General features: G+C 49.3%; 1 long non-coding RNA gene across 1 annotated transcript in view; it reads right to left on the bottom strand.

The window, feature by feature from the left end:
• Nucleotides 1–6,460: 6,460 nt before the first annotated feature.
• Nucleotides 6,461–9,051, bottom strand: part of LOC142309950 (uncharacterized) — a 102,224-nt gene continuing 99,633 nt past the window's right edge. The window contains exon 3 of the long non-coding RNA XR_012754042.1: nucleotides 6,461–7,017. This is a non-coding gene — a long non-coding RNA (uncharacterized LOC142309950). The remainder of the gene's footprint in view (nucleotides 7,018–9,051) is intronic.

Below are 9,051 nucleotides of genomic sequence, written 5' to 3'. Positions count from 1 at the left end.
CACGACAAGGTTCAACACGTGAGCCATACAAGGTACGTGTGTCACCTTGCCCAGGCGAAGGGCCGCACCCAGGTTTGCAGCATTGTCGCACACGGCCTTACCAGGCTGCAGGTTGAGTGGAGACAACCATTTATTAAACTCGGACCGCAGAGCTGACCACAACTCCTCAGCTGTGTGACTCTTATTACCAAGACATGTCAAGCTAAAGACCGCCTGATGCCGTTGCGCTCGGCTGCCAGCATAGTAATGAGGCGTGCGTGATTCCTTCTGCGCAGTGAGAACGCTGGTGGCCTGACCAGGCAGGCTTGGGGCGGAGGTGGAGGACCCAGATGAGGTGGAGGATGCAGAAGCTGTGGCGGAACTTGGACAGACAGAGGATTGACACACAAGTCGTGGGGACGGCAAGACTTGTGCAGCAGACCCTTCACCATCTATCACCATAGTTACCCAGTGCCCAGTCAGCGACATGTAACGTCCCTGTCCATGCTTACTGGTCCAAGTATCGGTGGTGAAATGCACCCGTTCACACACAGAGTTTCTCAAGGAAGCGGTGATGTTGTGTGCGACATGCTGGTGTAGCGCGGGCACACCTTTCTTAGAGAAGTAGTGGCGACTAGGCATCTGGTACTGGGGCACAGCGACAGACATAAGGTCTCTAAAATCCTGTGTGTCCACTAGGCGGAAAGGCAGCATTTCGGTAGCCAACAGCTTACAGAGGGATAGAGTCAACCTCTTAGCTTTGTCATGGGTCGGAGGAAGTGGCCTTTTATTTGACCACATCTGAGGGACAGAGATCTGGCTGCTGTGTGTAGACGGTGTTGAGTAGGGTGTCCCTGGAAAAATGCAGGTTTGTGAGGAAAGTGCAGGCGGAGACATGATGTTGCCTTCATCCAACGTTGGTGCTATCGATGTCTGAGAGAGCTGTACACACTCACTTGTTTCCCCTTCCAAACCAACTGACGACCTTACAAGCAAACTGCCTGTTGCGGTTACAGTGGTGGAAGTTTTGCGTGGAAAAACAGGTGTGACAGCTGTCCCCACAGTCCTAGAAGATGAAGAGCGCGCGGATGCACTGGAAGGGGCGGGCGGTGGATGGTTCGCTCCGCTAGCCGGCATTGCAGCACGGTGAGCTTCCCACCGGGACTTATGATATTTATTCATGTGACGATTCATGGAAGAAGTTGTCAAACTGCTGAGGTTTTGACCTCTACTAACAGAATCATGACAAATGTTACATATCACATGAGTTGGGCGATCTTTTTCGATGTGAAAAAAGGCCCAGGCTAGGCAAGGCTTAGAGGCCATGCGACCTGTTGATCCACCCCGAATAATGCTCATAGGCAGAGTGGTGGCTGAGGATGCAGTTGTAGACGTGCTACCAGTGCTCCGACTCTGTCCAGGAAGGCGCAAGGTAACTTCGTCGTCGGTTGCATCCTCCTCCACCGCCTCTGTTGACCTCCTCGAGTGCCTGACTGGGGGTTGACAGTAGGTGGGATCTAGAACGTCATCATCAATTGTTGTGTTCGCACTCCCCTCCCCCTCAGACCGAGCCTCTTCTTGCCCTGACCGAATATTTAAGTTGTCATCCCAATCGGGTATCTGCGTCTCATCTTCATCAGTATGTTCCTCATTGTCTATAACCACAGGTGTTACAGTTTGTGACAAAGGGTCAACATTATGCTCAGAAACTTGGTCCTCACGGCCTGAATCTGAGTCACAAAGGTTCTGGGCATCACTGCAGACCATTTCCTGTTCTGTACTCACTGTAGCTTGGGAGCAGACCTCTGATTCCCAGGCTATAGTGTGACTGAACAGCTCTGCAGACTCAGCCATCTCAGTTCCACCATACTGTGCAGGGCTGATGGAGACTTCAGAGCTGTGAGAAATCAAGTGTGATTGGGATGACAACTCAGAGGAATGGTGTTTTTTGGATGCGGTACTTGAAGTGGCTGAGAGGGCACTTGTTGGACCACTTGCGATCCATTCAAGCATTTTCCTTTTTTGCCCATCATCTACCTTTGTTCCTCTTGTTCGTGTCCGTAAAAAAGGGAGCACATCGGATTGTCCACAATAAGTAGTAGACATCTTACTTTTGCTAGTAGATGGTCTATCTTCAGCAGATGATAATGGAGCTTTGGCACCTTCCCCACTGACAAAACCTTTTTTGCCTTTTCCACCACGCCTCTTCCCCTTTCCACCAGCATCTGTCATTTTGCCACTCATGTTGATTGCGACAAGATTGTGGACTGAAAATGTGGTAGTAAAAATTGAGAGGTGGTGAAGATTGCAGTGGTGGTCTAGCTTTATTAACAGCAGAATAATAAAGAATAAATATCCCTGACAATGTAACTTAGTTATAATTCGTTGGAGTGTGCAACGCAGGCAGACGTGCTGCAAATGTCTTGGCACTAGTGGGACTATAGCAAAGTCCAATAGCCACGTATAGGATGCCACTAGGTACACTGAGTGTGTGCTAGTATAATGGCTTAGTTATAATTAGTTGGAGTGTGCAACGCAGGCAGACGTGCTGCAAATGTCTTGGCACTAGTGGGACTATAGCAAAGTCCAATAGCCACGTATAGGATGCCACTAGGTACACTGAGTGTGTGCTAGTATAATGGCTTAGTTATAATTAGTTGGAGTGTGCAACGCAGGCAGATGCGCTCTGCAAATGTCTTGGCACTAGTGGGACTATAGCAAAGTCCAATAGCCACGTATAGGATGCCACTAGGTACACTGAGTGTGTGCTAGTATAATGGCTTAGTTATAATTAGTTGGAGTGTGCAACGCAGGCAGACGTGCTGCAAATGTCTTGGCACTAGTGGGACTATAGCAAAGTCCAATAGCCACGTATAGGATGCCACTAGGTACACTGAGTGTGTGCTAGTATAATGGCTTAGTTATAATTAGTTGGAGTGTGCAACGCAGGCAGACGTGCTGCAAATGTCTTGGCACTAGTGGGACTATAGCAAAGTCCAATAGCCACGTATAGGATGCCACTAGGTACACTGAGTGTGTGCTAGTATAATGGCTTAGTTATAATTAGTTGGAGTGTGCAACGCAGGCAGACGTGCTGCAAATGTCTTGGCACTAGTGGGACTATAGCAAAGTCCAATAGCCACGTATAGGATGCCACTAGGTACAGTGAGTGTGTGCTAGTATAATGGCTTAGTTATAATTAGTTGGAGTGTGCAACGCAGGCAGACGTGCTGCAAATGTCTTGGCACTAGTGGGACTATAGCAAAGTCCAATAGCCACGTATAGGATGCCACTAGGTACACTGAGTGTGTGCTAGTATAATGGCTTAGTTATAATTAGTTGGAGTGTGCAACGCAGGCAGACGTGCTGCAAATGTCTTGGCACTAGTGGGACTATAGCAAAGTCCAATAGCCACGTATAGGATGCCACTAGGTACACTGAGTGTGTGCTAGTATAATGGCTTAGTTATAATTAGTTGGAGTGTGCAACGCAGGCAGACGTGCTGCAAATGTCTTGGCACTAGTGGGACTATAGCAAAGTCCAATAGCCACGTATAGGATGCCACTAGGTTCACTGAGTGTGTGCTAGTATAATGGCTTAGTTATAATTAGTTGGAGTGTGCAACGCAGGCAGATGCGCTCTGCAAATGTCTTGGCACTAGTAGGACTATAGCAAAGTCCAATAGCTACGTATAGGATGCCACTAAAAAACACTTAGTGTGTGCAAGTATAATGGCTTAGTTATAATTAGTTGGAGTGTGCAACGCAGGCAGATGCGCTCTGCAAATGTCTTGGCACTAGTGGGACTATAGCAAAGTCCAATAGCCACGTATAGGATGCCACTAGGTACACTGAGTGTTTGCTAGTAAAATTGCTTAGTTTAAAAAAGTTGTAGTGTGCAATGCAGGCAGACGTGCTCTGCAAATGTCTTTGCACTAGTGGGACTATAGCAAAGTCCAATAGCCACGTATAGGATGCCACTAGGTACACTGAGTGTTTGCTAGTAAAATTGCTTAGTTTAAAAAACTTGGAGTGTGCAATGCAGGCAGATGTGCTCTGCTAATGTCTTTGCACTAGTGGGACTATAGCAAAGTCCAATAGCCACGTATAGGATGCCACTAGGTACACTGAGTGTGTGCTAGTATAATGGCTTAGTTATAATTCGTTGGAGTGTGCAACGCAGGCAGATGCGCTCTGCAAATGTCTTGGCACTAGTGGGACTATAGCAAAGTCCAATAGCCACGTATAGGATGCCACTAGGTACACTGAGTGTTTGCTAGTAAAATTGCTTAGTTTAAAAAAGTTGTAGTGTGCAATGCAGGCAGACGTGCTCTGCAAATGTCTTTGCACTAGTGGGACTATAGCAAAGTCCAATAGCCACGTATAGGATGCCACTAGGTACACTGAATGTTTGCTAGTATAATGGCTTACTTAGAATGAGTTGGAGTGTGCAGAGGACAAGAGGGTACAGTGGCAGGATTGTGGTGCTCTGGGTAGAGGAATGGAAGCCTGCCTTTCTATTCCCTCCTAATGGTGAAATGCAGGGAGGAAATCCCTGACCTTAGCTACACAGACGCTGTTGCTGTTTGCAGGAGCTGTCACTTATGGCTCTCTGACCCTGCCGCTTTGAGCCCTTAAAAGGACTGCTAGAATGTGCTCTCCCTAAGCTGTCTAACGCTGTGTATGCAGCGCATACAGCTGTATCGGCTATAGGACTCAGGAGGACGGAGCTGCGACACTGATGTCTGACACCAAAGACGCAGAAGGCAGATAATGGCGTTCGTGAAGAAAATGTCCGGTTTTATAATGCAGGGACATGTGACATGCAGATCCTATCACACATGCCGTTGCTTCTCTGGCTCAAAGTCCACTTAGGTGTGTGTGTGTCTGTGATTGGCTGACATGCTGGCCCGCCCCACAAGACGCGCGCGCTTAGGGAAGGAAGACAAGAAAAAAAAAAAAAAAATGGCGATCGCCATTATAGAAACAGCAGTGATCTGAAGGCGCTGTTCACGCACACTATACACTGAAATGTGATAATAGTTTGATTCACAGAGTGACTTACACTATTACAGCAGAAACCAAGCTAGGATTTAGCTGTTTTTTGGCTGCTAGAACCATTCTCGAACGTTTCTAGAACTATCGAGCTTTTGCAAAAAGCTCGAGTTCTAGTTCGATCTAGAACATGCCCCAAAATCACTCGAGCCGCGAACTGGAGAACCACGAACCACGAACCGCGCTCAACTCTATTAGTGACTCAATATGAGAGAAAAAGGAATTTAATTAAAGGTGGACAAATGTTAGGTAATAGGAAAAAGGATCACCATAAACATGAAAACGAGGACCCTGGATTCGAACCATTAAGAGGAGTGTGGTGTGTCTTAGTGGAGACAGAATGCTCAATGCTCAATCTTAGGAGCTATGCATGCTAGATGTAAGGCAAGCTGCTGACATAAAGGTGGTGTGTGGATGTGTGGCACCCTAGTAGTTCGGTTGTCACACTAACATTGCCCTCCTCACAGGGGGTATTGCTATGCCTGGAAGCAAAGGGGGCATCTCCCATGCTAGGTACACTAGCACTGAACACTTCCTACTCTGGACCAGAAGGGGGAGCTAGAGAACCCGGTTTGAGGGGATCTTCCCTATGAATTCTGGCCCGAAGGAGGAGTTAGGCACACAGACAGAAAGTGAAACTGATCAGAACAAGTCAGGAGTGGAGAGAAGATGGTCGCTGAGACGAGAGCTGCGCCATAGCTCCCTCTGGGCCGAGCACATAGAACCAGACATCGGAGTCCGAGGCTGCGTGGGTACTGAAGTCCCCGCAGCAGAATCTGAAGGGCAGGAGACTGCAGGTCTTCTGGCCCACAGAGTGTCCGGGGCACAGCAGCATACTAAAGCCAGAAGCTGTGATAGAAGAAGCGGCACCAGTAAAGGACTCGCTCTGCCTGCCATACGGGTGAGAACCAGAACCAACATAAAGAAGAGGGTCTCATCAGAGCTTCAAGCCGCAGGGACCCACACATCACAGCGTTAGCAGGAAGGCCTACAAACCACCTGGCTAGGTGGATCCCCTAATTTGCTTCCAGGCTGACTGGACCTCCGTTACCTGCTGGACCAGTCTCCCGGGCCTGTACCATCAACTACCAAGTAAAAGGTAAAGGAAACTATGGCCCTTGTGTTGTTCAGTTATTACTGGCGTCCTCAGTCCTGCACCACAACATTAAGTCCCTCCATCAATCACCTACTACTACTCCCATCTGCCCTGGGGCCCAGCTCTACCTGTGGAGAGCTATACCAACCAAGCTGTGTCACCATCTTCCCCAGAGACCCCATGTTCCATGGGTGTTGTGAATGCGGTCTTCTCCTTGTCTGCCTCCACCACAGGAACCTGCCAGTACCCTCTGGTGAGATGTAAGGTGTAAAAATAATTAGCGGACCTCAAAGCTGCTAGTGTGGCGCCCCTGAGGCTTCAGTCGCCACAGAGTATTGCACCTTATTTTAGGTATTTTTTATTTAGGTATTTTATTTATTTTGATATTTGCCTCGGGTAAGGAGGGGGTTAATCACCAGTATTCCACATTCACACTTTCCATAAAGCTTAGGAGCCTTCTTCCAAGGGGGGTTGGCTCAGGGTAGGCGGGGGGATGGCCTTCATGAGTCATGGAATTTCCACTTGGGGTAGAAGTAGGAGCACACTCATACAATCACGAGTCAGTCTACCCAGGACACCAGTTTTGGGACACGACACCACCACCTCTTCTTGTCTTCTCTTCCAGGGGCCTGGGTCTTGGAGCGGAACGCTTGGCCCAGGTGCCTCATAACTGGAAGGGCAACTCTGAAAAAGGACTTTCTTCTTCTTTCAAACATCGGTGACTTCTTACTTGTCTGGGGTTGACGGAGCCCCCCCCATCATTTCTACTTTAATTGACACCGCCATGGTCACGGAACCGAGCTTGGCCATCACAGCGTCCCAGAAACAGAACCGCAGCCTGGTAACGAGTAACCCCACGGCTCCACTGTGGGCGTGTCAGATGCACTTCTGAAATAGAAGCAAAGTATATCAGGTTTGAGGTTCAAATATGTATAAAACAACGACAAAAGTAATTTACATAGGATGAATGAAAAATGAATGGCCTCTTCAAAGAAATAGAAAGTTATGAAAGAACACGAAATGGGAAAATGCATTGGGATTACCAGCAGTGATGAAAGGTGTAATAGTGGCATCCATTTTGTAACGCTGACATATATTTTTGTGTATAGTGTGCTAAACACACACACTGTTTTATGTTTGAATTTCTAAAAACCTGGCAGACAAGGAGCGCAAGTAGGGTTTTATCCAAGGGGAACAAGAAAGGAGTACAGGTACTGCTCACCTTGAGGGATTGTGCGAGCCACAACCAACTGTTACAAGATAAAAGCATGGCTGCCGCAGCCCCACGTAGGCAGGGATGAAGAGGCTAAATTCAGCTCTACCGTGCATACATACAATCCAGGCAAAACCAGACAGTGATTTATTGTGAACGCGTTTTCAATGATTCCATCTCCTTCATTAGACAGGGGAGAGTGGGCGGTGTAGCAGAGCTGATGTAAAGGAAGAGGTGTAGTGTGGACTCAGCAGTGACAGTGCTGACACAGAGAAGTGCACCTGTGTATACCGCTTAATGGAAAAGCAGCCCTTTCCCGACATGCAGGACAACGCATTAATACGAAGTATCGAGGAAGAATACAGGAAAGCATTTGTCTATATCAACAAAGGATTGAATACTGATGAGACCGGATACAAGGAAGAAGCTCGAAACTATTACAAGCAAGGCAAGGAGCATCTGCTAAGAGGACTAGGTGTCTCGCTGCAGGGACCGGAGTGCACCGGTCCAGCTTGGGATGCCGCCAGACACATGCAAGGGAAGATGCGAGAGACTCTGGAGAACGTCAACACCAGACTGAATATCCTACAGCAGAGTATGGCAGGACCTTCTGTAAACCCTCCCGCTGTGGGTGCATCTGCCCCAGTGCCAACTGTATACCCATCACTGCCACCAAAAGAGAAGGAAAAACCTGAAAGGCCAACGTTGCCACCATTCCCTACAGAGCCAGTGAATGGGGTGTCGTGCATAGCACAGGACATTGGGGCAGCAATGAGTCCTTATGTGGCGGGGGTGGCAGCACCCCCGGCATACACCCCCCAGGCCACAGATGGACATTACACTGTTTCCTATGGGACAGAGTCTGGGGAACATTCGATGATTGGGGACGAGTTTTATGCTAAAATCACAACTTTGTAAGATGGTGGTCGAGTTCCTACCCCTGAAGACATCAAATGTGTTTTTAAATGTATAGATGTCGCGGGCGGAGGAGGGGACGCTGCGCTCTCCCACTGCTCGGGTCCGGCTGCTGCTGTTGCTGCTCGGTGGTGGCTCGAGCGGTGGGCCGGATCCCGGGGACTCGAGCGGCGTTCCTCACCCGTGAGTGAAAAGGGGGGGGGAATTGATTGTGGGGATTTGATATTGTCCGTGACGCCACCCACGGTTGTAGTGAGATTGGTGACACCACCGCTGCTCTGGACGGGGATCCCGGGAGCGATGACAGGGAGCAGCCTGGATGTTGGTTCTCCCCTCCGTGGGTAGGGGGTTGGTTGTCCCGGGGCCCGGTGATGGGGTAGGGATGGATAGCAGGCGGGTTACGGGGCCTGGCGAGGTGCAGGGTCACGGGGGCAGCACTGTGCCGTACGGCACGGTGGTACTCACTCAGCCAATGATGAACACAAAGTCTCCGGTAAAACAAACGGCTGGATGGACGAGTCCCACAGACGGCTGCGGTGTTTCTCCTCCCGGCAGGTTGATGGTGACTGCCTTTCCCTGCACCTGTGTAGTGTAAACGGTTCCAATGGGTTCCCACCGGTAACCCGCTCCCCAGCTTGAAGGTTGCTGAAGGAGCCCCTTTTGCCCGCAGGCTCTGGCCCTGGGAACTTTAGCCTTGGTGGTGACTGTGTTTCCCTCTAACGGTTGGACTGTTGCCTTCTGTCGGGACTTGGGTGCTGGGAAACCCAGGAGGTTCCCTTCGCTAACGGATTTGA

The sequence above is a fragment of the Anomaloglossus baeobatrachus genome, chromosome 5 (assembly GCF_048569485.1).
Source record: "Anomaloglossus baeobatrachus isolate aAnoBae1 chromosome 5, aAnoBae1.hap1, whole genome shotgun sequence".
NCBI classification, from domain to species: Eukaryota; Metazoa; Chordata; class Amphibia; order Anura; family Aromobatidae; genus Anomaloglossus; species Anomaloglossus baeobatrachus.
This window is presented reverse-complemented; position numbering and strand designations above follow the sequence as displayed.